Source organism: Gadus morhua, chromosome 23 (assembly GCF_902167405.1).
Source record: "Gadus morhua chromosome 23, gadMor3.0, whole genome shotgun sequence".
Classification (NCBI taxonomy): domain Eukaryota; kingdom Metazoa; phylum Chordata; class Actinopteri; order Gadiformes; family Gadidae; genus Gadus; species Gadus morhua.
In genome coordinates this window covers 23,632,455-23,648,821 of record NC_044070.1, presented here as the reverse complement: position 1 = coordinate 23,648,821, position 16,367 = coordinate 23,632,455, and the positions used below count along the sequence as shown (strand labels likewise).

Here is a 16,367-nt window from a genome sequence, read left to right as displayed (position 1 = left end):
GTAAAATAAAGACGTGTCATTATTTCACAGAATATTAATTAAAATGTTTGTCGATTTGACTGTAAATGTTCTACCGATTAATACATGTGCGAAATCAACACCGTTGTTGCCATACGAAAGAAAATAGGGCTACCTATAAAATGCAGGCCTACATTTTAATTCCCACAGAATTCCTACATAGAATTTGCCGACAGCATTTGCCATCGCCGTGTTATTTTTATTTATTTTTTGCAGTCCTTCGACAATGTGAAATGTGATAGCCCAGAAGATGACCTGCGACACGAGCACAGACACACCGCCAAAAAAGAACGGACAACACGTGCAAAACCCGCAGCCGCTTAACGTTGCCTCATCATAGGAGCAGCATCCTGACCATTGTCATTCGTATCCATACATTATAACAGTGTTATTAAATGATCAACAGAGTGACGATATGATAATGTAGGCCTATCCTACAGACACGGTTAATACGACAACACTCGGGTAGCGGGGGTTGGCGATCTAGTCAGCGGAATTCGTGCTTCATCATCACACACACAAGCAGGTGCGACGACGTGGTTTGACGTCTGGTTTCTCGAACCCTGCCTGACGATGAATGACGAACACACGGACATGCACACCCACCTGCACGCCAATGAAATCAGGGGCCTATGATCATGATAATCAAACCCCAAAAAAATAAAGATGGAGACTGGTGGCCCTGGTATCTCCCGATAATAACATTTTAACTAGGCGCGTATTAAACGTGCGGGGGGGGGGGGGGGGCACGGGGCGCGTGGCCGCGATGGCGGCATCATGTATCTTACCGTTTCTCGTAACCGGTGGTGGAGTTGTGCACGTCGGTCTCCTCAGTGTACATCCAGGAGCGTGTGCATGTTTATAAAGTGTGTGTTGTGTGTGTCTCCGAGCGGCGCTATGCTCAGGGTCGACAGCTAAAAGGGGCGTGTGCAAAGCTCACTTCCTCGTCTGACAGCGCAGGGGTTGAAGTTAAGCACGCGTCATAATCTCTCTGGGACCTTTTTTTATTTATTTTCTCACGGGTCTATTCTGGTTTTTTGCAGCGTCTCGATAAAACCCGTCAAACCTAGCGTGGTCCTTATAATATTGTGCAATGCTTTTTATGATTTTATTATTCACGATATCCCCTGGTCGGTTTAAGATGGACCTGTGTGTGTATAGGAATAAATAACATATCCATTATAGGCTGCTCAGGCTGTACCTGTGATGGCTCCGTGAACAAGTGCACGTGTGTTGCTGCTGCGACGCGGAGGTTGGCAGCATAGGTGGCGCCTGCGCGTGCGTGTGTCCACGCGCATTCATGTGTGTGTGTGTTTGTATGTTTGGGCGCGCGCGGCCGTGTGTCTGTGTGTCTGTCTGTGTATGCGTGATTATGTGTGTGTGCGTGCGTGCGTGCGTGCGTGTGTGCATGCGTGTGTGTGTGTGTGTGTGTGTGTGTGTGTGTGTGTGTGTGTGTGTGTGTGTGTGCGTGCGTGTGTGTGTGTGTGTGTGTGTGTGTGTGTGTGTGTGTGTGTGTGTGTGTGTGTGTGTGTGTGTGTGTGTGTGTGTGCGTGTGCTATAGAGACTAGGGATGGAAAGCCTTGCAGAAGAGTAGTGAGACAGCACCCCTCGGAGCTCAGGAGGACCACGGGAGATATATCCGTGGACTGAACTTGGCCAATATCATCCCACTGCAGACGCAAATGGGCGTTCTCGTGTGGTGGGGGTTCCCGTTTAAGCAGACTGGAACCCCCCCTTCTTATTCTTCGTCGCCTTTCTCGCTGAACTGTATTAAAATGTCAAAGTGTACTACTCCGAAACCATGTAAATGGTGTTGTAAATAAACTTCCAAAGCTTTTCAAATCTTATTTGGAAAATAACTTCACATGGTGTGTCTTTTTACAATTTATTCGTTACCAGCATTCGTAGTGTTGATCAGCAGTGAAATAGTCCGCTATAAGACGTTGACGTCGCTTATTAACCGAAGACGCTGGGGTTGACAAGTTACCGGACTACCCATGCAAGTGAACGGAGCGTTCCACGGCATTGAGAAGACCCGTGTAATAAAGGCCTATAAAATGTCTGTTTATGGCATAGATTTCTCCTCAAATTAGAAGGCCAATAAAGCAATGATAACAAAAACAAAAAAAACACAAACGATCGATCAAAGGCCCGACCCGACAATCAAAACCCTCCTTGTTTCACATGAATTGGCTAAACAAATGACCACTGACTGTAGCATATTTAAACAGAGGGTCTGAGGTTCTCCCCCCCCCCCCCCCCATATTTTTTTGGGAATTTAATAGATTTGATTTCCTGTATTCTGGTGCATTTTGGGGATGGCCACTACCTATTTACTTGCTTTTCATTCAGATTCATAGCCTACATCCTGACTTGCAGGGCCTGGACAAGCTTACACTGCCTATACAGACCTACTTCATGGCCATTCCACCAGCCATTGCTCTATGACCCATTGTTGTTATTCTGATATTGAGACAAATCATGATCACTGTCCTATAGCGTCCATTTTTTGTGAGTCTCAATGTCTACTTCAAATGCAGTTAGAAATAAGGGACAGTTGCTTCATTTTGTTTATATTCTACAGGCCGAAAGACTAAATTAATATGAAACTTACTTGCTCCTTTTAAGTATAACATTGCTTGGGGAGTCCAATTCCTCCACGGAAAAGGGTGGAAAGTGCTTACAACTCTCTGCTAGTTACCGATCTATGACACTGTTGTTTTTTAATGGTCGTCATGAAAAAAACGTAAGGGGTAACACTGTTGTTTTTTATTGGTCGTCATTAAAAAAAATCACAAAGGGTAACACTGTCGTTTTAATCAAATGAAACATAAGGGGGAACACTGTCGTTTTTTATCGGTCTACATGAAAAAAACATAAGGGGTAACACTGTTGTTTTTGATTGGTCGTCATGAAAAAAAATACAAGGGGCAACACTGTCGTTTTTTATTGGTCGTCATGAAAAAAAACATAAGGGGTAACACTGTTGTTTTTTATTGGTCGTCATGAAAAACACATAAGGGGTAACACTGTTGTTTTTTATTGGTCGTCATGAAAAAAAATACAAGGGGCAACACTGTCGTTTTTTATTGGTCGTCATGAAAAAAAACATAAGGGGTAACACTGTTGTTTTTTATTGGTCGTCATGAAAAACACATAAGGGGTAACACTGTTGTTTTTTATTGGTCATCATGAAAAAAAAACATCAAGGGTAACACTGTTGTCTTTGTCAAATAAAATATAAGGGGTAACAGTGTCGTATTGTATTGGGCGTCATGAAAAAAAACATAAAGGAAATAATAGAAGCACACACATACATTTTAATGTCATGTATATCCTCTTTATTGATGATTGATTATTGTGTATTGTCATCGCCTCAGTGGTTTAGTGGAGTGCACTCTGCCTAACCCACTGGTGACTGTGGCTCAAATTCTGTGGAAAACACAATATCTTTAATTTTAAACGTAATGCTATCAAGTCTATTGCACTGTCATATATAACCTCGGACTATATTGCATTAAAACTCTCAGTGGCAAGTGGAGAGAGCTGTGAGCTAACCCCCTGGAGAACGGGTTCAAGTCCGGTTGATGTCCTCTGTTGGAAGTCTCTTATTTCTATTTCATTCGAATTATAAAGTCAAGTATAACCATTCTGATGACTGTATTCGGTGTCTTGATGGTGCATTGATAAGTTCGGAGGTTAACACTCTAAACAGCTCAGTTTCGGATCCCTGCAAAAACATAGACAGGGATACCACTGTCGTTTTTTATTGGTCAACATGGGAAAAACATGAGGGGTAACCCTGTCGTTTTTATCAAATTAAACATGAGGGGTAACACTGTCGTTTTTATCAAATGAAACATAAGGGGTAACACTGTCCTTTTTTATTAGTCGTCATGAAAAAAACATAAGGGGTAACACTGTCGATATTTATCCATTAAAAAATAAGGGGTAACATTGTCGTTTTTATCAAATGAAACATGAGGGGTGACACTGTCTTTTTTCTTTGGTCGTCATGAAAGAAACCATAAGGGGTAACACTGTTGTTTTTTATTGGTCGTCATGAAAACAAACATAAGGGGGAACACTGTTGTATTTTTTATTGGTCGTCATGAAAAAAAACATAAGGGGTAACACTGTTGTCTTTGTCAAATAAAATATAACAGGGAAAAACTGTCGTAATTTATTGGTTGTCATGAAAAAAAACATATTTGAAAAAAAAAAAAAGTGTCCTTGTCAAAAAAAATATAAGGGGTAACAATGTTGTTTTTCATCAGTCATCATGGGAAAAAAACATAAGGGGTAACACTGTCGTTTTTATCAAATGAAACGTAAAGGGTAAAACTGTCGTTTTTTATCTGTCGTCATGAAAAGCCCATAAGGGGTAACACTGTCGAAATGTATCAAATAAAACATAGGGGGTAACACTGTCGTTTTGACCAAATGAAACATGAGGGGTGACACGGTCGTTTCTCTTTGGTCGTCATAAAAAAAAACACAAGGGGTAACACTGTGGGTTTTTTTTGGTCGTCATGAAAAAAACGTAAGGGGTAACACTGTTGTTTTTTATTGGTCGTCATGAAAAAGACGTAAGGGGTAACACTGTGTTTTTTTATTGGTCGTCATGAAAAAAAACATAAGGGGTAACACTGTTGTTTTTTATTGGTCGTCATGAAAAACAACACAAGGGGTAACACTGTTGTCTTTGTCAAATAATCTATAAAGGGTAACACTGTTGTTTTTTATTGGTAGTCATGAAAAAAAACATAAGGGTTAACACTGTTGTCTTTGTCAAATAAAATTTAAGGGGCAACACTGTCGTTTTTTATTGGTCGTCATGAAAAAAAACATGTTTGAAAAAAAAAAAAAAAGTATCCTTGTCAAATAAAATATAAGGGGTAACACTGTGGTTTTTTATTGGTCGTCATAAAAAAAAACATAAGAGGTAACACTGTTGTCTTTGTCAAATAAAACACAAGGGGTAACACTGTTGTTTTTTATTGGTCGTCATGAAAAAAACGTAAGGGGTAACACTGTCGTTTTTTATTGGTCGGCATGAAAAAAAACATAAGGGGTAACACTGTGGTTTTTTATTGGTCGTCATGAAAAAATACATAAGGGGTAACACTGTTGTCTTTGTCAAATAAAATATAAGGGTTAACACTGTCGTATTTTATTGGTCGTCATGAAAAAAAAACATAAGGGGTAACACTTGTTTTTTATTGGTCGTCATAAAAAAAACACAAGGGGTAACACTGTTGTTTTTTATTGGTAGTCATGAAAAAAAACATAAGGGGGAACACTGTTGTATTTTTTATTGGTCGTCATGAAAAAAAACATAAGGGGTAACACTGTTGTCTTTGTCAAATAAAATATAACAGGGAAAAACTGTCGTAATTTATTGGTCGTCATGAAAAAAAACATATTTGAAAAAAAAAAAAAGTGTCCTTGTCAAAAAAAATATAAGGGGTAACAATGTTGTTTTTCATCAGTCATCATGGGAAAAAAACATAAGGGGTAACACTGTCGTTTTTATCAAATGAAACGTAAAGGGTAAAACTGTTGTTTTTTATCTGTCGTCATGAAAAGCCCATAAGGGGTAACACTGTCGAAATGTATCAAATAAAACATAGGGGGTAACACTGTCGTTTTGACCAAATGAAACATGAGGGGTGACACGGTCGTTTCCCTTTGGTCGTCATGAAAAAAAACACAAGGGGTAACACTGTGGGTTTTTTTTGGTCGTCATGAAAAAAACGTAAGGGGTAACACTGTTGTTTTTTATTGGTTGTCATGAAGAAGACGTAAGGGGTAACACTGTTTTTTTATTGGTCGTCATGAAAAAAAACATAAGGGGTAACACTGTTGTTTTTTATTGGTCGTCATGAAAAACAACACAAGGGGTAACACTGTTGTCTTTGTCAAATAATATATAAAGGGTAACACTGTTGTTTTTTATTGGTAGTCATGAAAAAAAACATAAGGGGTAACACTGTTGTTTTTTATTGGTCTTCATGAAAAAAAACACAAGGGGAAACACTGTTGTTTTTTATTGGTAGTCATGAAAAAAAAAATAAGGGTTAACACTGTTGTCTTTGTCAAATAAAATTTAAGGGGCAACACTGTCGTTTTTTTTTGGTCGTCATGAAAAAAAACATATTTGAAAAAAAAAAAAAAAGTATCCTTGTCAAATAAAATATAAGGGGTAACACTGTGGTTTTTTATTGGTCGTCATGCAAAAAACGTAAGGGGTAACACTGTTGTTTTTTATTGGTCGTCATGAAAAAAAACACAAGGGGTAACACTGTGGTTTTTAATTGGTTGTCATGAAAAAAACCATAAGGGGTATCACTGTTGTTTTTTATTGGTCGTCATGAAAAAAAACATAAGGGGTAACACTTTTGTCTTTGTCAAATAAAATATAAGGGTTAACACTGTCGTATTTTATTGGTCGTCATGAAAAAAAAACATAAGGGGTAACACTTGTTTTTTATTGGTCGTCATAAAAAAAACACAAGGGGTAACACTGTTGTTTTTTATTGGTAGTCATGAAAAAAAACACAAGGGGTAACACTGTTGTCTTTGTCAAAAAAAACATAAGGGGTAACACTGTGGTTTTCTATTGGTCGTCATGAAAAAATACATAAGGGGTAACACTGTTGTCTTTGTCAAATAAAATATAAGGGGTAACACTGTTGTTTTTTATTGGTCATCATGAAAAAAACGTAAGGGGTATCACTGTTGTTTTTTATTGGTAGTCATGAAAAAAAACATAAGGGTTAACACTGTTGTCTTTGTCAAATAAAATTTAAGGGGCAACACTGTCGTTTTTTATTGGTCGTCATGAAAAAAAACATATGTGGAAAAAAAAAAAAAGTATCCTTGTCAAATAAAATATAAGGGGTAACACTGTGGTTTTTTATTGGTCGTCATGAAAAAAAACATAAGAGGTAACACTGTTGTCTTTGTCAAATAAAACACAAGGGGTAACACTGTTGTTTTTTATTGGTCGTCATGAAAAAGACGTAAGGGGTAACACTGTGTTTTTTTATTGGTCGGCATGAAAAAAAACATAAGGGGTAACACTGTTGTTTTTTATTGGTCGTCATGAAAAAAAACATAAGGGGTAACACTGCTGTTTTTTATTGGTCTTCATGAAAAAAAACACTAGGGGTAACACTGTTGTTTTTTATTGGTAGTCATGAAAAAAAACACAAGGGGTAACACTGTTGTCTTTGTCAAATAAAACACAAGGGGTAACACTGTTGTTTTTTATTGGTCGTCATGAAAAAAACGTTAGGGGTAACACTGTGGTTTTCTATTGGTCGTCATGAAAAAATACATAAGGGGTAACACTGTTGTTTTTTATTGGTAGTCATGAAAAAAAACATAAGAGGTAACACTGTTGTCTTTGTCAAATAAAACACAAGGGGTAACACTGTCGTTTTTTATTGGTCGTCATGAAAAAAAAACATAAGGGGTAACACTTGTTTTTTATTGGTCGTCATAAAAAAAACACAACTGTTGTTTTTTATTGGTCGTCATGAAAAAAAGCATAAGAGGTAACACTGTTGTCTTTGTCAAATAAAACACAAGGGGTAACACTGTTGTTTTTTATTAGTCGTCATGAAAAATACGTCAGGGGTAACACTGTCGTTTTTTATTGGTCGGCATGAAAAAAAACATAAGGGGTAACACTGTGTTTTTTTATTGGTCGTCATGAAAAAATACCATAAGGGGTATCACTGTTGTTTTTTATTGGTCGTCATGAAAAAAAACATAAGGGGTAACACTTTTGTCTTTGTCAAATAAAATATAAGGGTTAACACTGTCGTATTTTATTGGTCGTCATGAAAAAAAAACATAAGGGGTAACACTTGTTTTTTATTGGTCGTCATAAAAAAAACACAAGGGGTAACACTGTTGTTTTTTATTGGTAGTCATGAAAAAAAACACAAGGGGTAACACTGTTGTCTTTGTCAAAAAAAACATAAGGGGTAACACTGTTGTTTTCTATTGGTCGTCATGAAAAAATACATAAGGGGTAACACTGTTGTCTTTGTCAAATAAAATATAAGGGGTAACACTGTTGTTTTTTATTGGTCATCATGAAAAAAACGTAAGGGGTATCACTGTTGTTTTTTATTGGTAGTCATGAAAAAAAACATAAGGGTTAACACTGTTGTCTTTGTCAAATAAAATTTAAGGGGCAACACTGTCGTTTTTTATTGGTCGTCATGAAAAAAAACATATGTGGAAAAAAAAAAAAAGTATCCTTGTCAAATAAAATATAAGGGGTAACACTGTGGTTTTTTATTGGTCGTCATGAAAAAAAACATAAGAGGTAACACTGTTGTCTTTGTCAAATAAAACACAAGGGGTAACACTGTTGTTTTTTATTGGTCGTCATGAAAAAGACGTAAGGGGTAACACTGTGTTTTTTTATTGGTCGGCATGAAAAAAAACATAAGGGGTAACACTGTTGTTTTTTATTGGTCGTCATGAAAAAAAACATAAGGGGTAACACTGCTGTTTTTTATTGGTCTTCATGAAAAAAAACACTAGGGGTAACACTGTTGTTTTTTATTGGTAGTCATGAAAAAAAACACAAGGGGTAACACTGTTGTCTTTGTCAAATAAAACACAAGGGGTAACACTGTTGTTTTTTATTGGTCGTCATGAAAAAAACGTTAGGGGTAACACTGTGGTTTTCTATTGGTCGTCATGAAAAAATACATAAGGGGTAACACTGTTGTTTTTTATTGGTAGTCATGAAAAAAAACATAAGAGGTAACACTGTTGTCTTTGTCAAATAAAACACAAGGGGTAACACTGTCGTTTTTTATTGGTCGTCATGAAAAAAAAACATAAGGGGTAACACTTGTTTTTATTGGTCGTCATAAAAAAAACACAAGGGGTAACACTGTTGTTTTTTATTGGTCGTCATGAAAAAAAGCATAAGAGGTAACACTGTTGTCTTTGTCAAATAAAACACAAGGGGTAACACTGTTGTTTTTTATTAGTCGTCATGAAAAATACGTCAGGGGTAACACTGTCGTTTTTTATTGGTCGGCATGAAAAAAAACATAAGGGGTAACACTGTGTTTTTTTATTGGTCGTCATGAAAAAATACATAAGGGGTAACACTGTTGTCTTTGTCAAATAAAACACAAGGGGTAACACTGTTGTTTTTTATTGGTCATCATGAAAAAAACGTAAGGGGTAACACTGTTGTTTTTTATTGGTCGTCATGAAAAAAAGCACAAGGGGTAACACTGGGTTTTTTATTGGTCGTCATGAAAAAAGACATAAGGGGTAACACTGTTGTCTTTGTCAAATAAAACACAAGGGGTAACACTGTTGTTTTTTATTGGTCATCATGAAAAAAACGTAAGGGGTAACACTGTTGTTTTTTATTGGTAGTCATGAAAAGAAACACAAGGGGTAACACTGTTGTTTTTTTATTGGTAGTCATGAAAAAAAACACAAGGGGTAACTCTGTTGTTTTTTATTGGTCATCATGAAAAAAAACGTAAGGGGTAACACTGTGGTTTTTTATTGGTCGTCATGAAAAAAAACACAAGGGGTAACACTGTTGTCTTTGTCAAATAAAACACAAGGGGTAACACTGTTGTTTTTTATTGGTCGTCATGAAAAAAATCATAAGGGGTAACACTTGTTTTTTATTGGTCGTCATGAAAAAATACATAAGGGGTAACACTGTTGTCTTTGTCAAATAAAACACAAGGGGTAACACTGTGGTTTTTTATTGGTCATCATGAAAAAAACGTAAGGGGTAACACTGTTGTTTTTTATTGGTCGTCATGAAAAAATACACAAGGGGTAACACTGTTGTTTTTTATTGGTAGTCATGAAAAAAAACACAAGGGGTAACACTGTTGTTTTTTATTGGTCGTCATAAAAAAAACACAAGGGGTAACACTGTTGTTTTTTATTGGTCGTCATGAAAAAAAACATAAGGGGTTACACTGCTGTTGTTTATTGGTCTTCATGAAAAAAAACATAAGGGGTAACACTGTGGTCTTTGTCAAATAAAATATAAGGGGTAACACTGTCGTTTTTTATTGGTTGTCATGAAAAAAAAACATAAGGGGTAACACTTGTTTTTTATTGGTCGTCATAAAAAAAACACAAGGGGTAACACTGTTGTTTTTTATTGGTCGTCATGAAAAAAAACATAAGGGGTAACACTACTGTTTTTTATTGGTCTTCATGAAAAAAAACACAAGGGGTAACACTGTTGTTTTTTATTGGTAGTCATGAAAAAAAACACAAGGGGTAACACTGTTGTCTTTGTCAAATAAAACACAAGGGGTAACACTGTTGTTCTTTATTGGTCGTCATGAAAAAAACGTAAGGGGTAACACTGTCGTTTTTTATTGGTCGTCATGATAAAATACATAATGGGTAACACTGTTGTCTTTGTCAAATAAAATATAAGGGGTAACACTGTCGTTTTTTATTGGTTGTCATAAAAAAAAACACAAGGGGTAACACTGTTGTTTTTTATTGGTCGTCATGAATAAAAACATAAGGGGTAACACTGCTGTTTTTTATTGGTCTTCATGAAAAAAAACACAAGGGGTAACACTGTTGTTTTTTATTGGTCGTCATGAAAAAAAACATATTTGAAAAAAAAAAAAATGTCCTTGTCAAATAAAATATAAGGGGTAACACTGTGGTTTTTTATTGGTCGTCATGAAAAAAAACATACGAGGTAACACTGTTGTCTTTGTCAAATAAAACACAAGGGGTAACACTGTTGTTTTTTATTGGTCGTCATGAAAAAAACGTAAGGGGTAGCACTGTTGTTTTTTATTGGTCGTCATGAAAAAAAACACAAGGGGTAACACTGTTGTCTTTGTCAAATAAAACACAAGGGGTAACACTGTTGTTTTTTATTGGTCGTCATGAAAAAAACGTAAGGGGTAACACTGTCGTTTTTTATTGGTCGGCATGAAAAAAAACATAGGGGGTAACACTGTCGTTTTTTATTAGTCGTCATGAAAAAATACATAAGGGGTAACACTGTTGTCTTTGTCAAACAAAATATAAGGGGTAACACTGTCGTTTTTTATTGGTCGTCATGAAAAAAAAACATAAGGGGTAACACTGTTGTTTTTTATTGGTCGTCATGAAAAAAAACATAAGAGGTAACACTGTTGTTTTTGTCAAATAAAACACAAGGGGTAACACTGTTGTTTTTTATTGGTCGTCATGAAAAAAACGTAAGGGGTAACACTGTGGTTTTTTATTGGTCGTCATGAGAAAAAACATAAGAGGTAACACTGTTGTCTTTGTCAAATAAAACACAAGGGGTAACACTGTTGGTTTTTATTGGTCGTCATGTAAAAAACGTAAGGGGTAACACTGTTGTTTTTCATTGGTCGTCATGAAAAAAAACATAAGGGGTAACACTTTTGTTTTTTATTGGTCGTCATGAAAAAAAACACAAGGGGTAACACTGTTGTTTTTTATTGGTCATCATGAAAAAAAACATAAGAGGTAACACTGTTGTCTTTGTCAAATAAAACACAAGCGGTAACACTGTTGTTTTTTATTGGTCGTCATGAAAAAAACGTAAGGGGTAACACTGTCGTTTTTTATTGGTCGGCATGAAAAAAAACATAAGGGGTAACACTGTGGTTTTTTATTGGTCGTCATGAAAAAATACATAAGGGGTAACACTGTTGTCTTTGTCAAATAAAACACAAGGGGTAACACTGTTGTTTTTTATTGGTCGTCATGCAAAAAACGTAAGGGGTAACATTGTTGTTTTTTATTGGTCGTCATGAAAAAAAACACAAGGGGTAACACTGTTGTTTTTAATTGGTTGTCATGAAAAAAACCATAAGGGGTATCACTGTTGTTTTTTATTGGTCGTCATGAAAAAAAACATAAGGGGTAACACTTTTGTTTTTTATTGATCGTCATGAAAAAAAACACAAGGGGTAACACTGTTGTTTTTTATTGGTCATAATGAAAAAAAACACAAGGGGTAACACTGTTGTCTTTGTCAAATAAAACACAAGGGGTAACACTGTTGTTTTTTATTGGTCGTCATGAAAAAATGTAAGGGGTAACACTGTCGTTTTTTATTGGTCGGCATGAAAAAAAACATAGGGGGTAACACTGTCGTTTTTTATTGGTCGTCATGAAAAAATACATAAGGGGTAACACTGTTGCCTTTGTCAAACAAAATATAAGGGGTAACACTGTCGTTTTTTATTGGTCGTCATGAAAAAAAACCATAAGGGGTAACACTGTTGTTTTTTATTGGTCTTCATGAAAAAAAACATAAGAGGTAACACTGTTGTCTTTGTCAAATAAAACACAGGGGGTAACACTGTTGTTTTTTATTGGTCGTCATGAAAAGAACGTAAGGGGTAACACTGTGGTTTTTTATTGGTCGTCATGAAAAAAAACATACGAGGTAACACTGTTGTCTTTGTCAAATAAAACACAAGGGGTAACACTGTTGTTTTTTATTGGTCGTCATGTAAAAAACGTAAGGGGTAACACTGTTGTTTTTTATTGGTCGTCATGAAAAAAAACACAAGGGGTAACACTGTTGTTTTTAATTGGTAGTCATGAAAAAAACCATAAGGGGTAACACTGTTGTTTTTTATTGGTCATCATGAAAAAAAACATAAGAGGTAACACTGTTGTCTTTGTCAAATAAAACACAAGCGGTAACACTGTTGTTTTTTATTGGTCGTCATGAAAAAAAACATAAGTGGTAACACTTTTGTTTTTTATTGGTCGTCATGAAAAAAAACACAAGGGGTAACACTGTTGTTTTTTATTGGTCATCATGAAAAAAAAACATAAGGGGTAACACTGTTGTCTTTGTCAAATAAAACACAAGCGGTAACACTGTTGTTTTTTATTGGTCGTCATGAAAAAAACGTAAGGGGTAACACTGTCGTTTTTTATTGGTCGGCATGAAAAAAAACATAAGGGGTAACACTGTGGTTTTTTATTGGTCGTCATGAAAAAATACATAAGGGGTAACACTGTTGTCTTTGTCAAATAAAACACAAGGGGTAACACTGTTGTTTTTTATTGGTCGTCATGCAAAAAACGTAAGGGGTAACACTGTTGTTTTTTATTGGTCGTCATGAAAAAAAACACAAGGGGTAACACTGTGGTTTTTAATTGGTTGTCATGAAAAAAACCATAAGGGGTATCACTGTTGTTTTTTATTGGTTGTCATGAAAAAAAACATAAGGGGTAACACTTTTGTTTTTTATTGATCGTCATGAAAAAAAACACAAGGGGTAACACTGTTGTTTTTTATTGGTCATCATGAAAAAAAACATAAGAGGTAACACTGTTGTCTTTGTCAAATAAAACACAAGCGGTAACACTGTTGTTTTTTATTGGTCGTCATGAAAAAAACGTAAGGGGTAACACTGTCGTTTTTTATTGGTCGGCATGAAAAAAAACATAAGGGGTAACACTGTGTTTTTTTATTGGTCGTCATGAAAAAATACATAAGGGGTAACACTGTTGTCTTTGTCAAATATAATATAAGGGGTAACACTGTCGTTTTTTATTGGTCGTCATAAAAAAAAACACAAGGGGTAACACTGTTGTTTTTTATTGGTCGTCATGAAAAAAAACATAAGGGGTAACACTGCTGTTTTTTATTGGTCGTCATGAAAAAATTCACAAGGGGTAACACTGTTGTTTTTTATTGGTAGTCATGGAAAAAAACATAAGGGGGAACACTGTTGTCTTTGTCAAATATAATATAAGGGGTAACACTGTCGTTTTTTATTGGTCGTCATAAAAAAAAAACACAAGGGGTAACACTGTTGTTTTTTATTGGTCGTCATGAAAAAAAACATAAGGGGTAACACTGCTGTTTTTTATTGGTCGTCATGAAAAAATTCACAAGGGGTAACACTGTTGTTTTTTATTGGTAGTCATGGAAAAAAACATAAGGGGGAACACTGTTGTCTTTGTCAAATAAAATATAAGGGGCAACACTGTCGTATTTTATTGGTCGTCATAAAAAAAAACATATTGGGGTAATACTGTTGTCTTTGTCAAATAAAATGTAAGGGTAACACTGTATAGAATAGAATAGAATAGAAACACATACGCACACACGCACACACACACACGCGCGCACACACACACACACACACACACACACACACACACACACACACACACACACACACACACACACACACACACACACACACACACACACACACACACACACACACACACACACACACACACACACTCAGATGGATCCGACCGGGATTTCCGTTGCGATGGGTTTCCTCCATCAGTGACTTATACAATAAACAAATTATGTAAAACAAAACCCCTCTTTCTTTTTAAAATAATAGTATGCAAATATGTTGAATACGCCTCCATCTTTGTTATGCTTTTAAAATGTTCCTATATAGCCTATTTTATAGCTTACACACTGATATTTTAAAACAGGAATGCGAAATGCGAAATGCATCCTGGGATATTTATCGGTCCCAAGTCCACACCATGGACATATTGGGCTAGCCCCACCAGTAAGTAAAATAATCTCTTTCCACTTCAACCGAGAAACACTCTGAGCATGCGCATTTCAATGTTTCAAGTCCAATACACATTGCATTCGGCTCGTGGGGCTAGAGCCCCTCTTGCCCCTCCAGACGAACTCAGCCGGAAGAAGCAAGCCACGGTCGACTAAAAATTAAATAAAAGCGCTGAACTTATTATTTTATGGTACTTTCTGGGGAGATAATTTAAAAAAAAAAAAAAAAAAAAAAAAAAAAAAAAAAAATATATATATATATATATATATTTATATATAAAAAAATATATATATTCTATTTTTTATATATTTCTTTTTTTTTCATTTTCATTTTCTTTTCTTTTTTTCTTGTGAGAGTAGTGACTTGCCCCTAATGACCAGTCGCCACTGGTCATTCTGACCTGGGACATTTAGAATTGTCGGTCCTCCTCATTATTTTCTGGTCATTGACCGGTAATAACTGAAAACGGAAGTCTGCTATAAACCGGCCTAACTTTCACCGTCCACACCGAACCCCTTCTTCTTCGCACGGCTGTCAACATCCGAAACATACGCCACTTAGAACTTTACGTTAGCGAAGTGGGGGTTCCATGATTGCTAAATCTAATGAGAGAGGTAAAATTGCCATTAAGGAAGGAAAGCATTGTATGACTTGCGACTGTGCTTAGCAGTATGCCTTGCGAAACCCAGTATGCCTTTCGAAACACCTCGTGATTGGTCGATGAAACGCTACCAGGAACGCCTAAAGGGCGTTCTTGTGTCATGACGGAAACGCCCAAGCCTGCAGCTGGACCCTTCTCAACTTGGCCGCTGTTAGAATAAAGCATGTTTGTATGCATATTTAGGTGAGTGCTGCATGTAGCGCTCAACTATTGTAAGGTGAGTGCTGCTTGCAGTGCCCAACTAGGTTCCACAAATTACATAGATACATGGAACCTACCCCCCAGGTTCCATACATCTATATATAGAAACCCATATATATATATATATGGAACCTGGGGGGGTAGGTTCAGTTTTTATATATATATATATATATATATATATATATATATATATATATATATATATATATATATATATATATATATATATAGTCGCTTTGAGGTTTTCTCTTGCTACTCATTGATATAAATATTATTTAGAGTCTAAAGTAAGGGGCAGTTATGCAAGCCACTGGCTGAAGAACCAATCCACTGAAATAAAACGTGTCCAACATTTTCAAGGCAATAGAAGATTGACAACGATCGAACTTAATGTCTTGATATAACTGTGTTATATGCAGCAATAACGCAGCATGCAATGCCTGGGGCCAATTGTCTGTTGGTGTTTGGTTCATCCAGTAGAGGTCATCGTAGGTCTGCTTGATTAACAACTCAAACCGCATGCGTTAGGTACATGAAGATGAGACCAATAACACATCTGCCGGCGTTAATTAGGATAAGATTCAGCATAGAATAAGTCTACAATAGAATCAAATAGAGGACAAATGTTTACCTGAAAACTGAACGCTTGTCAATAATTGATCATTTATTTAATTTAGATCATATTTTTTTTTAATCATTTTATTTATTCAAACAATTATGAAGGCTTATTTGAAAGAGTCCATCGTCAACATGGCGGACGATGAGACTATTATTGAGACTATGCAAATAAAGTTTGTAAGAGTCAATCAAAACTATTCTATACCCTCGTAGCCTAAATACATCCCTCTGTGTTAAATAATACTGTGAAATGTGTTGGGCTATTGGTCTTATCTCCACGTATCAAACTCTCACGT

The 16,367-nt window shown here is 36.1% G+C and overlaps 1 protein-coding gene across 5 annotated transcripts in view; it reads right to left on the bottom strand.

Moving 5' to 3' along the window:
- Window positions 1-950, bottom strand: part of phc3 (polyhomeotic homolog 3) — an 11,816-nt gene extending 10,866 nt beyond the window's left edge. For all 5 annotated transcript variants that reach the window (XM_030349400.1, XM_030349396.1, XM_030349399.1 and 2 more), the window contains exon 1: window positions 807-950. The gene's annotated coding sequence lies outside the window, so the exon portion shown is untranslated. The remainder of the gene's footprint in view (window positions 1-806) is intronic.
- Window positions 951-16,367: the final 15,417 nt, after the last annotated feature.